Source organism: Schistocerca nitens, chromosome 7 (assembly GCF_023898315.1).
Source record: "Schistocerca nitens isolate TAMUIC-IGC-003100 chromosome 7, iqSchNite1.1, whole genome shotgun sequence".
Lineage (NCBI taxonomy): Eukaryota > Metazoa > Arthropoda > Insecta > Orthoptera > Acrididae > Schistocerca > Schistocerca nitens.
In genome coordinates this window covers 516,950,619-516,971,735 of record NC_064620.1, presented here as the reverse complement: position 1 = coordinate 516,971,735, position 21,117 = coordinate 516,950,619, and positions in this window count along the sequence as shown.

Below are 21,117 nucleotides of genomic sequence, written 5' to 3'. Positions count from 1 at the left end.
TTTGATCTCCTGATGACTTTATTAGTCGATGAACGACAGCGTCATCTGCAAACAACCGAAGACGGCTGCTCAGATTGTCTCGAAAATCGTTTATATAGATAAGGAACAGCAAAGGGCCCATAAAACTACCTTTGGAAACGCCATAAATCCTTCTGTTTCACTTGATGACTATCCGTCAATTACTACGAACTGTGACCTCTCTGACAGGAAATCACAAATCCAGTCACATAACTAAGACGATATTCCATAAGCAAGCAACTTCTGCAGAGCTACTGGCTCACAGTCACCGTTCTTCAAAAAGAGCTTTTCCCAGCAGCATGCTGTCCTTCGTAGAGACAGTACTGTTGGGCGCCTCAGGTGTAAACTGAGGGAAAGCAAGTGCTGTACGTCTGTTAGTGGGCGTATGTAATGTGTCCGGATTTTACAGACCTTTTTTTTTAAAAAAAAAAAAACTTTATTGATACAACAACATCAACATTATAAAACAATCGAAAAGAAGATATTATGATACAAATTATTTATAAACAACAAACATTGTATGATACACACTAACCCACCACCTTATGTAATTAGTGGGTCCAGTTATTATACTTGAAAAAACAAGCAGCTTATACTAGTTACACAATGGCACTTGCTATGGACAGGGTTAATCTAACTACTTGACTACTCCTGGTTATTCTAAGACTAGCTACTCTGCAGCGTTACAAGTGTGCCAGACGAAATACAAACCTACTAAAACGGCCTGCTCACTGAGCTAATCACAGTGAGCGTGTCCCTGGCACTGGGCTGGCCTACTACTTTTAGAATCGCTGCAGTCCCTACCTATGTTAGTGATGTTAGTATTCTAATTTTACGTTATTCTAGTGTAACTACTTCCTATCAAATCTTAGTGCTTATGTCAAGTCCTGGAACGGTGCTCCTGCTCCCCTGATCCGACAACGCGGCGGATTCCAGTTGTGAAGCAACCGGCCAGTACCGCGCTCGGCGGAAATTGCAGGTGCACCTAAGTCTTCATCGGGTTATATTTTTTGATCTCTAACCGTGTCGGTTACTAATAAAATCCCTCAAGATCTTTTGGGATATTTCATTTGCCAAATTGTTGAGGACATTGAAGGTCTCGGCACGACGCAGTAGTGTATATGTGTCTCTGTTTGGTAATTGATTCGTAAGTTCGAGCGCCACGTCGTCATATAACGTGCAGTCATAGACGACATGTTCGGGTGTTCCATCCGGAGCACCACAGTCGCACGCTGGTGTCCCCCGTTTTCCAAATCGACATAGATATGTCGGATATGGCCCCGTGACATGTAAGAAAGTGCAGCAGACCTCTGATTGGCTCAAAGTGGCTCATTTGAAGCCTTTCTCTGATGTTCGGTAGTAGCTGGAATACCCTTCTTCCCGTTTCCTCAGTTTCCCATTGCTGTTGCCATAACTCTTCGCCCCTTCTCTTTATTGCATATCTATCCCCAACTTGTACCCCCATGATTTCCCTGGTCTTATCTATCTTTCCTTTGGAGACCCAGTACCACGCTCCCTGTTCTCTAATTTTTATGTCTAAGGGACATAATCCTATTATTGTCAGTAAGGCCCCCCCCCCAGTTGTTGTTCGGTATGCCCCGACTGAACGCAACAGCATGTTTCGCTGCACCCTTCTCACGGTCACTGCGGGCACCACCCTCGTGAGCCTGTGTGCCCAAACCCCGCTCGCATAGCCTACTAAGGATGTTAGGATACTGTTGTGATAAAGTTTGATCAAGTTGGGAGGTAGGTGGAATCTTCTATGGCCTATAGTGATAAGATTATTTAGAACTTCTAATGCTCGCAGCGTAATGTTTTCTATATGAGTATTATAATTCCATTTTTCGTCTATTGTGACTCCTAGGTATCTAGCCTCTGGACGCCGAAGAACTGGAGTTCCTTCAATTCTGACGGTTGGATTTCTGACGAGACTGCCTTTCATTAGTAGATATGTGGATTTGTGCGGTGCAACTTTCATTTTTGCTTCTTGGCACCATTTCTGAAGCACTATCATAGCTTGCTCTACCTTAGGCTCAAGTTCCTCTCGGCTGCGGCCGCCTACCAGCAGGAGGAGGTCGTCAGCATAAGCTATCACGTCTAGCACACTTAGTTGTAATTTCTCTAGGAGGGGTTCTATGTTTATATCCCAAAAGAGTGGCCCCAGAACTGATCCCTGGGGACACCCCTTCGTGATGGTTTTACTTGTTCTTCCTCTAGGCGACGATAGCCATACCTCCCTGTCCATGCAATAGCTCCTTAGACAGCCATAGAGGGGCTCTGGGCACTCCTTCTCACGCAAGCGGGAGAAGAGCGAGGGCCACCACAGGTTGTCGAAGGCGCCACTCATGTCCACCATGATGCCTACCACATACTTGTGCGGGGTTGAGCTACAGACCTCAGCTGCCAGGGCAATTGCGTCAGACGCCGATCGCCCCGGCCTAAAGCCGAACTGCCTGTCGCTCATCCCGCGCAGTATCCTGTGCGCTGTCAGTCTGTCAGCCAGTAGCTTCTCTAACAGACCTTACATGAGCTTGATCTGTAACAAAAGGATGATACAGTTTGAGATCCTCAGAAAATAATAATTATATTATGTCAACAAAAGGCAATTGCAGTTAATCTCATGTATCGAAAACTAACAAATAATATTTACCAATACATCGACTGGGATGGACAAATAAATTAAAGTGAAAGACGTTGTAGAGACGAACCGAGCAGGTGGTTAATGATATTGTAAAACTCCCATTTAGCAAGTGAATGGCAAGCTTCAGCGCAGAAAGGGATAAGGCCAGAACAATACATATTGCTTTTAATGTAAATAAGGCTGCGACAGAGGGTAAGTGGCTGCACGTCATTAACAGAGCTAGGCTGCGTCCCAGCAAGAAAAATAAATATGTATTCACCTCTATCGAGACGGTGGTGATGTAGACGCCACACGGTGGGGAGATCCCAATTATATAAAAGAATTTTGAGACATTAATGCTCTATCTCTCTCTCTCGTCTCACGGCGGACCGCAAAAGTGTGTGGAAATAAGCGAGGGCGTTGAGAGCTTTGCTTGCTGCGAAGTGAGGACGATACGCTTCATGTATTGTGGCGACAGATAGCAAAGCAGTAGTTAACTATTCCTGTGGGATTTTTGCGGGCAAAGAAATTGTGCACATCACTCCAACCCACAGTGAGTGTGCAACAGCCATTATTTCACCGAGGGAAAGATTAACGTTCTACAGAACGCAGGGAAGTTGCAACTGAGTGAATTCAGTCAAGGCCAGCGTAGGGAAGTAGCATTTCAGATTCAGCACTGAGACAATGCCATTGTAGATTCTGCTTGGTAAAGTACCATGGCGCATTAGGCCACAGTATATGTTTAGTCTAGATTTGCTCACTCCAACTTGCATACACTTTGACCATTGAATATTAAAAGCTAGGATACTAGCCTACCCTCACATTGTGCACATGAGAGTTTTTTTTCATTGGTTCAAAAAGTAAAATTATTCTCCACCAACTCAGTGCAATGACAACGTAGATTTAAATGAGCTGATGAGGATTTATAATAATCATTCTTTCCTGTGATAAAAATTTTTCGTGTGTAGCGACAACGATTTTAATAATCGTGATTTCTATATGTCCAAGAATCAAATATTTTGTTACTGAGTGTCAAAGGTAATTGAACATGATTGTTGTTTATCACTTGACCCCTGAAAGCACAGTTGATAAATTATATGTAGAATAAAAAAGGTAATAGCTGTTTTGTCTTTCTAGAATAGACCCGAAACTTTCACTTTTACTAATTCATGCATTCTAGTTACGTGACAGCAGCATTTCTAATGATTTTTGTTTGGAACAGCACCTGATATTAGCTGCCTTACAGGACCAGGGTCATATTTATTTAGAATGTCTGTTTGATACCCTGCACTTGAGAATACAGTTCAGATGTATTGTCCATTTGCGCGCTAAGTGGTAAGGTAAGTTTGCACAGATTAGTATACTCAGTGTGCAGATACAAAGGCTGGATGTATGCCAAATGTTGAGTGTCTAGGATGTAAACTGAGGAAAAGTTATTGGACAGATTTTCGTTAATTTTTTTCCATAACGGTTCTCCCTGTATCAATAATATGCTGTTCAGATTTAACGTCATTTTGAGCAGGAATCCCCTCCTACAGCGTTTTTAAACTGGAATTTTATGTATGTACACCATGTATATTTAATTTTGTATTTAAGTGTAAGACTAAATATCAGAGAGTAAGTGAATTCAACGGAGCGCAGTGAGCTGATGTGACTGAACTTTATACATAGCCTAGCGAACGCCGTATGTGTCCGTAAGTGCTGTAGCCAAATGGGAGGGTTGAGGTCTTATATGACATCGAGTATGGATTTCCGGAAGCTATCGACTCCATATTAGCATGCCAACAGAGGAATCTCGGCCAGAGCTACCAACGGTACTGCGGAATAATAACTTGCAGCCTCAACAGAACAATATCCCAATGCTGTCGTATATCACACGAGCTAGAACACGTTTGTCCTTCTTACAGATGGCATAATATGATAGTCAGACAAATAACCAACAAGAAAACCCTCATTCTGAATGGTAAAGGCGCTGTGTACTTTTTTCTGGACAAAAATATGGAAAGATCGCGAGAAATGCTTGCTTGAACACCAGTACAGATTCTAACCAAGCCTGCAGGTTGCGCTGTTACATTTGTCCATGAAGGGCAACTATACGTTTTCCTCAATATGTTACAGTTGCCAATGCCTATAAGAACAGGATTCTGTGTGGTTGTAAGTGCATTGTGTCGGAGCTATGTGAATTCGAATGTGGGCAAATTGTTGATACTCATATTGTGGGTGTTTCTGTAACCAAGATTACCAAAGTCTTTAGTGTTTCAAGAGGCACCAAATCGAATATTTACGAGGGGTGTGCAGTAAGAAATGCAATACATATTTTTCTCGGCCAAATTCGTTTGAAAAAACTTCGTAATTTGTTGCGGGACATCGTGGGATATTCCCGCTGCAGCCCCTAACGTTTCATGAAGCTTCGATAGGTGGCTGCGCTGTACTTATCTTTCAAAATGGCCTCTGTAGCGGAGGTGCGTCCGAAGCAGAGAGCTCTCATTCAGTTTTTTCTGGCAGTAAACTCATAAGCGTTTTCAGAATATCTACGGAAAACTGACAATGAACAAAAGCATGATGAGTCGTTGAGCGAGACGTCTGTCATCATCGTAACAAGATCGAGCAAGCCTGTTCCATCTCCCATTTGCCGGCCGGCCACACACAGCTGTGACTCCTGCAATGTTGGAACGCACGGACACTCTCATTCGAGGTGATCGGCGGATCACAATCAAACACCTCGCCGCTCAACTGGACGTCTCCGTCGGTAGTGCTGACACACTCGTCCACCAGTTGTGGCACTCAGAGGTGCGGGTTCCTCGCCACCCAACAAAAGACCATAAACAACAACAGATGGGCCATGTGTGCGAAATTGCATGCGCATTACTACAAGAGTGACCATGTCAATTTTTTGTTGAATACTGTCGTGGACGGTGAAATATCATTTCGAACGAGAAACTAAACGGCAGCCCATGGAGTAGCGCCACATCACCTCTCCTCCAAAGAAAATTTCAAAGCCGCACCCTCAGAAAGTAAAATCTTGGCGACAGTCTTCTGGGACTCTACAAAAATGATTGATCTGCTGCGTCATGGTGCAGCGATCAACTCTGAAATATATTGTGCTACTTTCAGGAAATTGATGAAACGACTTCAGCGTGTTCGTCACCAAAAAATGCAAACGACCTTCTCCTTCTCCGCAACAGGTTTGTGCACCCAGGAGGAGCTCAGAAAACTTCATTGCATTATTCTTCCTCATCCACCTTACAGCCCGCATCTCACACCTTCCATCTGTTTGGCCCATTGAAGGATGCACTCAACGGGACGTAGTACGTGGATGACGGGGTTTGATGCAGCAAGACATTCGCTCCGACGTCGACCAGTAGAGTGGCACAATGTGGGCGTACAAGCTCTCCCAATAAGGCGGCGTAAGGCCGTGACATTGAACGGAGATAATGTTGAAAAATATGGTTTTTAGCCAAAAGATTCGGGAATAATACGGTGTATTTGAATTCTGAATAAAACCAACTTGCTTTCAGAAAAGCGATACTTACTGAACGCCCCTCATGTATCGCATATGAGCGCAGCAGCAGCCAGCCTAGACACAAGCAGCAACAGGAAAGCAAACGATTTTGTGGTTTTTACGAGTTCCTAACCAGGAGCGAATAATATAGTTTCATCCGTGTGGTTTGGTAGTTTAGTTTTTAAATCTCTGCTTGTTAATCAAATTTATTAGACACATTTCTTGCTTTATCATCAGTGTCTACAGTATAGTTTCGTATCGCATGTCGATAGATGTTTGTTTGTCTGTGCAGTAATGTTTTCCACTGTCTTTAGTATGGACGCCGTGTGCGGATGCGAGCTGAGTTGGTGACATTTCACTCTTAGCTCCACGCTCTGTTTGTTTCAGTTGCATTGCTTGAAACTGCAGTGGATGGACTTCACTTTTGTGGATCAACTGCGGGGACCCAGTGGACGTCCAGCACGACCCACGAGTCCGCTGTCTGTACTGGTGGTCATCCCATTTATTGCTCGCATCGACCCTACACCCGTGTTCGAGAGGGAGGTCGCCTCGGGGGGTGGCAGACTGCGAAAGACTTCTCGTGGAGCCGAAGGTAAAACCCCCTTGTTAGTCTGACCAACAGGTTCCACGTGTTGTCTGTGGCTGACAATACCTCCAGTCAGGGGACAGCCGCTTGTCCTGTTTCAGAGGAAACGACTCAGAATGCAAGATCTGGGCAGTCACAGAAGGTGTGTTACTGGTAGCTGGCAGCTCTAATGTTAGCCACGATATGTGGTTCCTTAGGGACATGGCTGCCAAGAAGGAGAAGAAAGCCAATGAGTACTCCGTGTACATATCAGGTGGAGTCATTTTCGACGTGGAACGTCGATGCCTTAAAGATCACAAGGTGCAACCAACTGCAGGTGGTGGCTCATGCCGGAACCAATGATGGGTATTGCTTTGGATTGGAAGAGATTTTCCCTGTTTTCAAACGGCTATCAGAAGTGTTATAGGCTGCCAGTCATGCTTGTGAGATGAAAGTAGAGCTCACCATTTGCAGCACAGTCGACAGGATCGACTGCGGACCTATGTTACAGAGTCGAGTGGGGGTCTGAGACTGAGACAGTTCTGCTACTGTGTAGGCTGCAGATTCCTCGACTAGTGCCATAGCGTGAGGGGTTTAGGGTTCTGCCAAATAGGTAAGGAGTCCATTACATACAGGAGGCGGCTACACGAAGGCTGTGCAGCGTGGACTGGGCAACTTTTTGATATTAGAAGACCTCGAGGAAACACAGAAAGAGCTTCACAGAATGCAGGTTGAACACCGGAAGAACTTGTATCTAGGAACAATCGACATAGCACTTGTCGCAGTTGTGCTGGGGAAATACCAGAGCTCCCATTTGACACCTAAGTCTATTTAGGCTCCTCCAAACTCTCCATTCCAACTGTGATCCAGCAGGAAGTTTTTCTTTAATGTTCCAACTTTTCAGGCTGCCTTTAGCCAATTTAGAAGACATAAAAAGGAGATCACGGTTTGTAGGCTTCAGGCATCTCGTAATTAATCGACATAAGTCATTCAGCGCTGCATCTAGTTTCTGGACATGTGTCGATCTTCGCCATACAGGACATGCATATTCAGCTGGAGCAAAGCACAATGCCAGGGATACGCCGAAGAAGAGCCCTGCCAATGTGGAGGAAAACAAACAACGAAACACCTGTTGACCTGTCCATCCTTGCTGGACCCATGCACTTTCCGGGACCTGTAGCTGGCCAACGACGCTGCAGTGAAGTGTACCGAACACTGGAGAGAGAGATGTGAGCCGTGGCGGGACCGGTGGCAGTAGTATCTCTGACATGAGTACGATTGACTTCCTAGTACAGATGTTTGTCTTTGGACTTGGGCCGGCTCGGGATATAAGCGACTGTCGACCGCGAGTAAGAGGAACAACGCTTTGAGAACGGAAGGCAGCGGTGAGCGAGTCAGCGATTTCTACAGGTTACCGTGTTGAGCTTTGCAGGCCCACTTAAGGTGACCAATATGTGTGTCATTAAGTTCTAGTGAGTGTCGGTTCTCGTGACCCAGTTCATTTCCCACTCTTAGCGTTTATTTATCAGGTACTGTTTCACTTAAAGAAAGGACTTGGGAGTGAAATTAGTTGTCGTTTAGCCTTGATTTTATAGCGTTAATTTACTGGTCAATCTTGAATGTCAAAGTTAAGAAAAGTTTTTTCGCCTGCAGTTGTCGGGTGCGGTCTGTGTTTCAGGGAGCTGAGGCAGCGGGCAACCGAAGCGCAGAGCTTCCCTTTAGATTACAAGTTTGGCTTACGGGCGGTGGACTTCGCCTGAGCTCGTGTGTTCCTCTTCGGTAGCCTTTGCTTGGTTCACATTTCAGTGGCCTACTTGATGTGGGGTCGCAAACGGAGCCACATCTTCGTTCGAAGTTAAGTATTACTTCCCTCAGTCGGTTCCACCGTTCGTGGTTAAACTTCAGCCTTACAAACTTGGACCGTACTTCTGTTCTTACACATTTATGACTGTACAAAGTTGTAACTTTCTATGCCCTAAAGGGCCATCTTATAAGCCAATGGGCATTTGAATAATTTCGTGGTCCGCTCTGCAAGATTCTCTAGTCTAGTAATTTTCAAGATTGCCCAAGTTAGGTTTTAATAAATATGTTCTAAGTATTCGTGTTAAAATCGAGGCTGTGTGTCCACTGTTATTTTACAAGTAATGTTAAAGTATTGGAATTGAAACGGTCTTAAATAACGTGTCTTAACTAGAGTTGTTTTGTTAATGTTATGGTCAGATTCAGCCTTAGTGGCTTCTGTCAATTTTTATTTGAGATCATTGCTAATGGTTTATTAGTTTATTAATGATTTTAATGCCGGCAGCAGTGGCCGAGCGGTTCTAGGCGCCTCAGTCTGGAACCACGCGACCGCTACGGTCGCAGGTTGGAATCCTGCCTCGGGCATGGATGTGTGTGATGTCCTTGGGTTAGTTAGGTCTAAGTAGTTCTAAGTTTAGGGGACTGATGACCACAAATGTTAAGTACCGTAGTGCTCAGAGCCATTTGAACCATTTGAATGATTTTATGCTATGAGAGAGTTTCTTAACTATTTTGCCTGAGTGGCGTTTCTCAATGTTTATGGGAGATCGTTGGCTAATGATTTATTAACTTGCTTATGATTTTATGTAATGACTGTTTCGTAAACAATCTTGCCTGAGTAGCGTCTGTCAATTTTTATGTGAGATTGTTTTTGGTAGTTAATAAACACATTGGAATTTAAATGTTCACTTTATCGGGTCAGCCCTTCCACTCCATTTAGATTTAAAGCTATACAAAGCAGGTGTTAAGTAAAAACGTAATAAGATGAGTCTTGCTATAGACAATAATGACGACATACGATATGTCAAGATCATGAATGTATATATGAATGTATAACTATTATTTAGTTGTATTTGTAACCTAGTATTTGTAGCCTATTAATTAATTAGAGATGTAGTTCAGACACGATTAAATAAATAAATAAACCAGAGCTCCAAGAGCTAATAGAAAGCACTGATGCTCAAATCGTTGTAGGCACTGAAAGCTGGCTACAGCCGGAGGTAAGTCAACGTGAAATTTTTGGGGAGGACCTAACGGGGTTCAGAAAGGATAGGCTAAATACAGTTAGCGGTGTTAGAAATAGTCTTGTAGCGAAATTGAAGTAGATAGTTTATGTGGGTTAGTATGGGAAGAGGTCATTCTTGAGAACCGAAATTAAATAATAATTGGATCCTTTTACTGACCCCTCCCCCCAACTGAAATGATACAATTGCTGAAAGGTTAAAGAACGAGTATCGAAACGGATACAGGGATTAGTGAACACAGGGTTGTCGTAGCGAGACTGAATACCGTAACTCCTAAATCCAACAAAATAAACGAAAAATATATCTATTCAAAAAAAACATATAAAAATGGGTTGATCCATTCCTGAGAACCAAACTTAACTCCTTCCAAATTAACTATATAAGTGTTGACGAGATGTGGTTTGAGCTCAGCCGGCCGGTGTGGTCGAGTGGTTCTAGGCGCTTCAGTCTGGAACCGCGCGACCGCTACAGCCGCAGGTTCGAGTCCTGCCTCAGGCATGAATGTGTGTTATGTCCTTAGGTTAGTTAGGTTTAAGTAGTTCTAAGTTCTAGGGGACTGATGACCTCACATGTTAAGTCTCATAGTGCTCAGAGCCATTTGAACCATTTTTTTGGCTTGAGCTCAGAGAAGTAGTATCGACCGCAGTTGAGAGATTTATACCAAATAAATTAACAAACGACGGAGCTGATCCCTCATGGTACAAAAAACTTGTGAGAACACTGTTGCAGAAACATCTAAAAAAGCATGAAAATTTAAACGAACGCAAAACACTCAAAATTGGCAATCTTTTACAGAGGCTTGAAATTCAGAGCAGACTTCAATGCGAGATAGTTATAATAGTTTTCGCAACGAAACTTTGTCTCGAAACCAGTCAGAAACTCCAAAGAGATTTTGGTCGTATGTAAGGTATGCTAGCGGCAAGACACAATCAGTGCCCTGCGATAGCAATGGAAGTTCTATCAGTCACAGTGCTGCTAAAGCAGAGTTACTAAACAGAACCTTCCGAAATTCCTTCACCAAAGAAGACGAAACAGATTTCCCAAAATTCGAATCAAGAACAGCTGCCAACAAGAGTAACTTAGAAGTAGATGCCCTCGGAGTAGTAAAGCAACTTAAATCAGTTAACAAAAGAAAACCTTCCGATTCAGACTGTATACCAATTAGGTACCTTTCAGAATATGGTGATGCAGTACCTCCATACCTAACAGTCACGTACAGTCGTTCGCTCGATGAAAGATCCATAGACAAAGGCTGGGAAGTTGCGCAGGTCTCACAAATATTCAAGAATGGCAATACGAGTAATCCACTAAATTCCAAGCCCATATCATTAACGTCGATATGCAGCAGGTTTTTGGGACATATACTGTGTTCGAACGTTATGAATTACCTGGAAGAGAAAGGTCTATTGGCCGGCGGCGGTGGTCTCGCGGTTCTAGGCGCGCAGTCCGGAACCGTGCGACTGCTACGGTCGCAGGTTCGAATCCTGCCTCGGGCATGGATGTGTGTGATGTCCTTAGGTTAGTTAGGTTTAAGTAGTTCTAAGTTCTAGGGGACTTATGACCACAGCAGTTGAGTCCCATAGTGCTCAGAGCCATTTGAAAGGTCTATTGACACACAGTCAACACGGATTTAGAAAACGCCGTTTTGTGAAACACAACTAGCTCTTTACTGACACAATGTGCTGAGTGCTATGGACAAAGGATTTCAAATTGAATCCGTATTTTTAGATTTCCAGAATGCTTTTGACACCGTACCTCACAAGCGGCTTGTAATCAAGTTGCGTGCTTGTGGAATATCTTTCCAGATATGCGACTGGATTCGTGATTTCCTGTCAGAGAGGTCAGAGTTCGTACTAATTGACGGAAAGTCGTCGAATAAAACAGAAGTGATTTCCGGCATTCCGAAAAGTAATGTTATAGCCCCACTTTTGGTCCGTATCTGAATAAACAATTTAGGAGAAAATCTGAGAATCCGTCTTAGGTTGCCTGCCGATGACGCTGTCGTTTATTGTCTAGTAAAGGCATCTGATCAGCAAAATGATTTAGATAAGATATCTGTAAGGTGCGAAAGTTGGCAATTGACCCTAAATAATAGAAATTGTGAGGTCTTCCACCTGAGTGCTAAAAGTAATCCGTTAAAATTCGGTGAAACGACAAATCAATCAAATCTAAAGGCCGTAATTGGCTCCTGCAGTATCGATACGAGGTGACAACGTCTTTGGACGACACCATAATATCCAACTTCTGGCTGAGGGTATGCCCCAAGAATGGAACATGGCGGGGGTTCGGTGATGAATTTGGGAGCCGTGTTGTGTTATTAAGTGAGCCTAATGGTTACTCTGCAAGATCGGATTACTGCCAAAGATTTTATGATAGTTTTGGCTGATCAGTTCCATCCCGTCTACAATGTTTGCACCCAGTGGGTGCTGTGTTTCAAGACTGTGACACGGCCCCTGGTCACACAGCTCACATCGTCCACAAGTGGATTTGTGACCGTACAATGCCCTCTGTGGCATTGTAGCGAGAAGGGAGCAACTCTGCCTTACTTCTGTGGTTTCTGTGTCACTAACCTGGTGTCTTCCCGCTTCGGTAGTCTCTCGTCGCACAGTAGTAGCGCTCAGGCGCCGGGTTCAACGTAGGTTTGTGACCCTGCAGAAGTGGGGTGGGTCGGGATGCCAGATGTTAAATGTTAACAACGTTTTGTACTACACGTGTTTTAATAAAGAATACTTTGAAACACACTTCACAGAATTTTCAATATGGCGGCTCTAGGCCACGCCGTTATTCAACCCTTTACAACACATTAACACATTTCTCACCTTCCATACTCGTGATATACACTCCTGGAAATGGAAAAAAGAACACATTGACACCGGTGTGAGACGTGTCGTCTTCAGCGATGAGAGTCGCTTCTGCCTTGGTGCCAATGATGGTCGTATGCGTGTTTGGCGCCGTGCAGGTGAGCGCCACAATCAGGACTGCATACGACCGAGGCACACAGGGCCAACACCCGGCATCATGGTGTGGGGAGCGATCTCCTACACTGGCCGTACACCACTGGTGATCGTCGAGGGGACACTGAATAGTGCACGGTACATCCAAACCGTCATCGAACCCATCGTTCTACCATTCCTAGACCGGCAAGGGAACTTGCTGTTCCAACAGGACAATGCACGTCCGCATGTATCCCGTGCCACCCAACGTGCTCTAGAAGGTGTAAGTCAACTACCCTGGCCAGCAAGATCTCCGGATCTGTCCCCCATTGAGCATGTTTGGGACTGGATGAAGCGTCGTCTCACGCGGTCTGCACGTCCAGCACGAACGCTGGTCCAACTGAGGCGCCAGGTGGAAATGGCATGGCAAGCCGTTCCACAGGACTACATCCAGCATCTCTACGATCGTCTCCATGGGAGAATAGCAGCCTGCATTGCTGCGAAAGGTGGATATACACTGTACTAGTGCCGACATTGTGCATGCTCTGTTGCCTGTGTCTATGTGCCTGTGGTTCTGTCAGTATGATCATGTGATGTATCTGACCCCAGGAATGTGTCAATAAAGTTTCCCCTTCCTGGGACAATGAATTCACGGTGTTCTTATTTCAATTTCCAGGAGTGTACATTGCTCACGAAACGTGGCGTTCACTGATAACTACACTTCACTGTATATCTTGTTTAACAGCTAGAATGTTTACTCGCGACCGTTCTTTTGGAGCCGCCCCCGGATATTCGACAGTGGGTTTTGAGTGGCGCCTCGATACTAACTCGCCCCACCCTGACTTCCCGAAGGACACCACCTTTCTCGCTCAGCCAATAGAGACACTTCCCTCGTTCCCAACACTTCTGGCCTTTAAAATTGCTACACCAAGAAGAATTGCAGATGATAAACGGGTATTCATTGTCAAATATATTATACTAGAACAGACATGTGATTACATTTTCACGCAATTTGGGTGCATATATCCTGAGAAATCAGTACCCAGAACAACCACCTCTGGCCCTAATAACGGCCTTGATACGCCTGGGCCTTGAGTCAAACAGAGCTTGGATGGCGTGTACAGGTACAGCTGCCCAGGCAGCTTCAATACGATAGCACAGTTCATCAAGAGTAGTCACTGGCGTATTTTGACGAGCCAGTTGCTCGGGCACCATTGATCAGAAGTTTTCAATTGGTGAGAGATCTGGGGAATGTTCTGGCCAGGGCAGCAGTCAATCATTTTCTGTATCCAGAAAGGCACGTACAGGACCTGCAACATGCGGTCGTGCATTATCCTGCTGAAATGTAGGGTTTCGCAGGGATCGAATGAAGGGTAGAGCCACGGGTCGTAAAACATATGAAATGTAACGTCTACTGTTCAAAGTGCTATGAGTGCGAACAATAGGTGACCGAGATGTGTAACCAATGGCACCTCATACCATCACGCTGGGTGATACGCCAGGAAGGCGATAACGAATACGCGCTTCCAATGTGCGTCCACCGCGATGTCGCCAAACACGGATGCGACCATCATGATGCTGTAAACAGAACCTGGATTCATCCGAAAAAATGACGTTTTGTCATTCGTTCAGCCAGGTTCGTCGTTGAGTACACCATCGCAGGCGCTCCTGTCTGTGATGCAGCGTCAAGGGTAACCGCAGCCATGGCCTCCGAGCGATCCGTTACAGCCATGCGGATATGCCTGTCATCTCGACTGCTAGTGATACGAGGCCGTTGGGATCCAGCACGGCGTTCCGTATTACCCTCCTGAACGCACCGATTCCATATTCTGCTAACAGTCATTGGGTCTCGACCAACGCGAGCAGCAATGTCGCGATACGATAAACCGCAGTCGCGATAGGCTACAATCAGATCTTTATCAAAGTCGGAAACGTGATGGTTTCTTCTTCTTACACGAGTCATCACAAAAAAGTTTCACCAGGCAACGCCGGTCAACTGCTGTTTGTGTATGAGAAATCGGTTGGAAACTTTCCTCATGTCAGCACGTTGTAGGTGTCACCACCGGCGCGAACCTTGTGTGAATGCTCTGTAAAGCTAATCATTTGCATATCACAGCATCTTCTTCCTGTCGGTTAAATTTCGCGCCTGTAGCACGTCATCTTCGTGGTGTAGCAATTTTAATGGCCAGTAGTATATATATATATATATATATATATATATATATATATATATATATATATATATATATATGTGTGTGTGTGTGTGTGTGTGTGTGTGTGTGTGTGTGTGTGTGTTCAGCCAATGGGCGTTTAGATCGCTGTTGCCAAGCGGATCAGACGTCACGTTTGCGGACATTGTGACGGAAGTTTGTCTCGGAACACTGTCTCAGATTCTGAGATCCTACTCCTGAGTAATCGGTTCTTGTCCCTACTAAGGTTGCACAACATTGCCTCCTATGATATTATTGTTAATGCTGTTTGCTGACGCTTAACTGTCAGATGTACATGTAGCCTGGCTGCTACTGAGCATTTCCGATCGCATAAATGCGCGTAATACTTGCCCTAAACACGTGAAGCGAATGCACGTATGCATTACAACCTCGTGGCTACCGCAGTCACCGGCAGTGCTTCAGCCGGGGTCAGCTCCCGGCATGGGCGAGTGGGCGCAGCTCAACCAACGCACCGTGTGCTGGCTTCCACCTGAGGTAGGCCTGTTTCTCACCCAATGTATCAGCAAACAGTTCCGAATCACTCAGAAAGGAAGCGCCTCTCTAGCTCACGAGAGGTTAAAAGTGTGCGTCCCTGAACCGCTCAGACGCGGAAACGTGAATGAAATGTCTATGTTTCGTCTGACAAGTACAGGCCTGATAAAATTAGTGAGGCGAGAGTGTTTTGCTTTCTTTTCTGCCCTCATACAATTACAGAAGAAAAATCGCAACACAAACAAGGAGCTGTGTGACATAAACGAAAGTTGTTAGGCGTTATTCTTCAGTTTCTCCCGGCGTATTTCTTGCTCGAACAGTCCAGTAGGTACTGGAAGTGTCAAAGGCGATCTCGGTTTGCAGAAGGCCGGCATATACCAGATTCCGTGTCAATGTGGGAAGACTTATATTGGACAGACAGTGCGCACCATCGAAGATCGTTGTCGAGAACATCAGAGGCACACTCGACTTGGGTACCCCAACAAGTCGGCGGTCGCAGAGCACTGTTTGTCGGAAAATCACGAAATGGACTACCAACATACCACGGTCCTGGAACAGACATCTAAATACTGGGACAGCGTCGTTAGAGAGGCTATCGAAATTCGTACCAGGGACGGACTCATCAACCGAGATTGCAGCTATATCCTCAGCAGGGCATGGGAACCAGCATTGAGTCTAATTAAAAAGACGCTCAGCAGAGGAAACGAACGGGCGACTAGGGCAGACGAGGCAATTACACCGACGCCACCAGAGACGCCGCCGCCAGCGTCTCTGCGACCGCTGACGCGCGGGCACGGACCGCGGAGAGAACGCCTCGCGAGGGGAGGGGATTTAAGACGGACTCCCGCCCCCAGGAGCTCAGTTCGTCAGCGCACCTGACGATGGCGACGTATCTGATCGCCGAAATATTGTGCCCGTTGGACACTATGGGCCGGTAGTACACCCGTGGACTGTTCGAGTTATTAGGCGTGTTTCTGCATTTTAAAGATGATGTCTTCTCCCGTTCTCCCGTTTCTCGCTAGTAGCACACGAGTGGCCCTAGTAGAGCCCCTATGACAGTACAAATCAGGTTCGCTTCAAATACACGCTGCAACGGTCGTGAGCTTTAGTTACCTTTGAGATTGGCCGTGGTGAGTTGATGTTAGTCAAGAATGCCTATGGGACGACAGAGACGCCATTATGAATGCCTCACTGAGTTTGAACGGGAAGTTCGGTTGTGAAAACACACTTGACCTCTTAGCAACAAATAATCCTGAGTTAATAACGATCATCACAACCGAATCGGGGATTAGTGAACACAGGGTTGTCGTAGCAAGATTGAGTATTGTAATCCCCAAATCCTCGAAAAAAAGCGAAAAATATACCTGTTCAAAAAATCAGATAAAAATTCGCTTGACGCCTTCCTAAGAGACAATCTCCACTGATTCCAAATTAATAATATAAGTGTAGACCAGATGTGGCCTAATTTAAAGAAATAGTATCGGCAGAAATAAATTAACAAACGACGGAGCTGATCATCCTTGGTACACAGAACGGATTATAACACTGTTGCAGAAAAAACAAAACAAACATGCCAAATTTCCACAAACGCAAAATCCCCAAGATTGGCGATCTTCTGCAGAAGCTCGAAATTTAGCACGTACTTCAATGCGAGATGCTTATATCAGTTTCCACAACGAAACTTTGTCCCGAAACCTGGCAGAAAATCCAAAGAGATCCTGGTCGTATGTGAAGTATGTTAGCGGCAAGAAACAATCAATGCCTTCTTTGATCGATAGCAATAGAGATACTATCCAAGACAGTGCTGCCAAAGCAGAGTTACTAAACACAGCCTTCCGAAATGCCTTCACAAAAGAAGACGAAGTAAATATTCCACAATTCGAATATAGAACAGCTGCCTACATGAGTAACGTTGAAGTAAATATCCTCGGAGTAGTGAAGCAACTTTAATAACTTAATAAAAGCAAGTCTTCTGGTCCAGACTGTATACCAATTAGGTTCCTTTCGGAGTATGCTGATGCATTAGCTCCATACTTAACAATCATATACAACCGTTCGCTCGACGAAAGATCCGTACCCAAAGACTAGAAAGTTGCACAGGTCACACCAATATTCAAGGAAGGTTGTAGGAGTAACCCACTAAATTACAGGCCCATATCGTTAACGTCGATATGGAACAGGATTTTGGAACATATTTTGTGTTCGAACATTATGAATTACCTCGAAGAAAACAGTCTATTGACACACAGTCAACATGGGTTTAAAAACATCTTTATTGTGAAACACGACTCGCTCTTTATTCACATGAAGTGTTGAGTACTATTGACAAGGGATTTCAGATCGATTCCGTGTTTCTGGATTTCCGGAAGGCTTTTGACACTGTACCACACAAGCGGCTTGTAGTAAAATTGCGTGCTTATGGAATATCGTCTCAGTTATGTGACTGGATCTGTGATTTCCTGTCAGAGAGGTCACAGTTCGTAGTAATTGACTGAAAGTCATCGAGTAAAACAGAAGTGATTTCTGGCGTTCCCCAAGGTAGTGCTATAGCCCTTTGCTGTTCCTTATCTGTATAAACGATTTGGGAGACATTCTGAGCAGCCGTCTTCGGTTGTTTGCAGATGACGCTGTCGTTTATTGACTAATAGAGTCATCATAAGATCCAAACAATCTGCAAAACGATTTAGAAAAGATATCTGAATGGTGGAGAAGTGGCAGTTGACCCTAAATAACGAAAAGTGTGAGGTCTTGCACATGAGTGCTAAAAGGAACTCGTTAAACTTCGGTTACACGGTAACTCAGTCTAATCTAAAAGCCGTAAATTCAACTAAATACTTAGGTACTACAATTACGACCAACATAAATTGGAAGGAACACACAGAAAATGTTGTGAGGAAGGCTAACCAAAGACTGCGTTTTATTGGCAGGACACTGAGAAAATGTAACAGACCTATTAAGGAGACTGACTAAACTACGCTTGTCCGTCCTCTTTTAGAATACTGCTACACGATGTGGGATCCTTACAAGATACGACTGACGGAGTACATGGAAAAAGTTCAAAGAAAGGCAGCACGTTTTGTAATATCGGGAAATATGGGAGAGACTGTCACAGAAATGATACAGGATCCTGGAAATCATTAAAAGAAAGGCGTTTTTCGTTGCGACTGAATCTTCTCACGAAATTCCAATTACCAACTTTCTCCTCCGAATGCGAAAATATTTTGTCGACACTGACTTACATAGGGAGGAACGATCACCATGATAAAATAAGGGAAATCAGAGCTCGTACGGATACGAGATTGGAATAATGGAGAATTGTGAAGGTGGTTCGATGAACCCACCGCCAGGCACTCAAATGTGATTTGCTGAGTATCCATGAAGATGTAGATGTAGAAGCTGCATATTCCTTCTGCGATGTTGCAGACTTGGCAGGAGTGTAGCCACTGTTCTTGACTGCTGGCAGCAGGCGGTCACGAGAGAGTACGACAGAAAGAAGTCCGAGCTCCGGATGGCCACATGGCACTACCGAGGATAAGACCATCATATTGGGGGTATGGCTCTGGCGCATGGTACCGCATCTCTACCTGCAATATAAGCATCAGTCCACAGTGACAGAATGAACTGTTACAAGTCGGTTACTTCAAGGACAGCTCCGAGTCAGACGCACTGTAGCGTGCGTTCCACTGACCCCAAACCATCGCCATTAGCGACTGTAGTGCGGTCAAGCGAGAGTTCATTGCAGGGCAGGGTGAGGTTTGTTGTGTATTCTATCAAAGCTGGTTCTGCCTCGATACCTGTAATGCCCGTATGTTGGTTAGTAGGAGTCCAACTAATGGCCTGTGGCCTACAACCAACCTGTCTGCATGCTACACACATTCGATCTACACCTGGATTTATGGTTTGTGGTGCGATTTCGTATGACAGTAGGCGAACTCTCCTGGTTATCCTACACACCTTGACTGCAAATTTGTGCATCAGTCTAGTGATTCGACCTGCTGTGCTGCCATTCATGCACAGCCTTCCAGGGGGATTTTCCAACAGAATAACGCTCGTCCGCATATCGCTCTCTTAAAGCAACGTTCTCTACAGTCCACAACGAGCATTACCCATCGCTGTATTGCCTGACCAAGTGCAATAGGCGTGGAACTCCAACCCACGAACTAACATGCTCCACGTGTACAACAGATGCACGTTTGCATGCTTGCATTCAACGTTATAACGGTTGCACCAGTTACTACTGTACCAGCATTTCACGTTTGCAGTAGCTTATCTCGCACATTAATCTGTGATCTTGCAATGTTAACCATTTAAATATGTTACCTTCACAAATGTAGTTCCGAAATTTTATTACTCTACTTTGATTATTTTTAGGTGTTGCTATTTTTGTTTTCCGCCAGTGTGCGGTTACGCTGTAATAATTATTAGTAGTATGTAAAAATTTCATGCCAGTTTAACATTTCTTGAATGCCGCCTCCATGGTACTGCAGTTTTAATAGGCACCATTGTATAAGCAGGTTTATAGATTCTTTGCCCTTTTATTATTTCATATTTAACATAAAAATACTACCTAGTCTATCTGAAAGCGAGCTACAAATACAGGGTGTTTCAAACTGAACATACCGGTTTTAAGGCTTTGTAGCATTTATTGCATTCAGCTTACATTACTATAAAAATACATGAAATGAAAGAACAACTTAAACGCTACACCTTACAACTATTCAATGTGAGCATTATTCGTCACACAGCACACATCGAGCTGATAGGCGAGTTTTTCCCAAACCTTGGCCGGCCGCTGTGACCGAGCGATTCTAGGCGCTTCAGTCCGGAACCGCGTGACTGTTACGGTCGCAGGTTCGAATCCTGCCCCGAGAATGGATGTGTGTGATGTCCTTAGGTTAGTTAGGTTTAAGTAGTTCTAAGTTCTAGGGGACTGATGACCTCAGATGTTAAGTCCCATAGTGGTCAGAGCCATTTTTGAACCCAAACCTTGATCGGTGCGTCTGAGGTCATTGTTGCAACAACTGTTTCAGTCCTGTTTCTGAAGTCAGGTTTCTCCAGCTTGTAACGCACGTAGATACACATGATCTTTTATGAATCACAAAGCCAAAAATCGCTTGGCGTCAGACCAGGTGACAGTGAAGGCCATGCGTAACAAGCTCTGCCATCCCTCTCCTTACAACCAACGTCGTTTAACCAATCGTGTGGTGTGTCATGTCAGAGACGGCACACCATCTTGCTCCCAAATAAAGTTCTGTGGTTCAGCTCCTTCCAGTATAGGGAAGTCTCGTTTCCACTGTGCCATCTCGTGAGGATTTGGTGACCCCCAGACACACGCATTATGTGTGTTCTCATTTCCACTTACATGAAATGTCGAGTTATCACTCAAGACCACACGATCCAGGAAAGCTTCATGGTCATGCACCAACATTTTGCTCGCTAAGTTGGTAAGTAGACCATAGTCTGTAGGCTCAGACAAATTCAGCAACGCTGGGCTATATCACCTCACTTGCAACTCCTGTCAGGCCCAATAAGACAAACAAGCAGAAACTTCCGAACGAGGTGCACAGAGTGACAGCGGACATTCAACTTTTGCAGAACATCTAATGACCAAAAACCATAACCCCACTAATATCGAAAACGATCTACACATTCTGAGAAACAGCAACAGTCTATAGCGACAACTAACAATAGAAGAAAATTACTACATACAAAAGACTATAGTCGAAGGAAAAA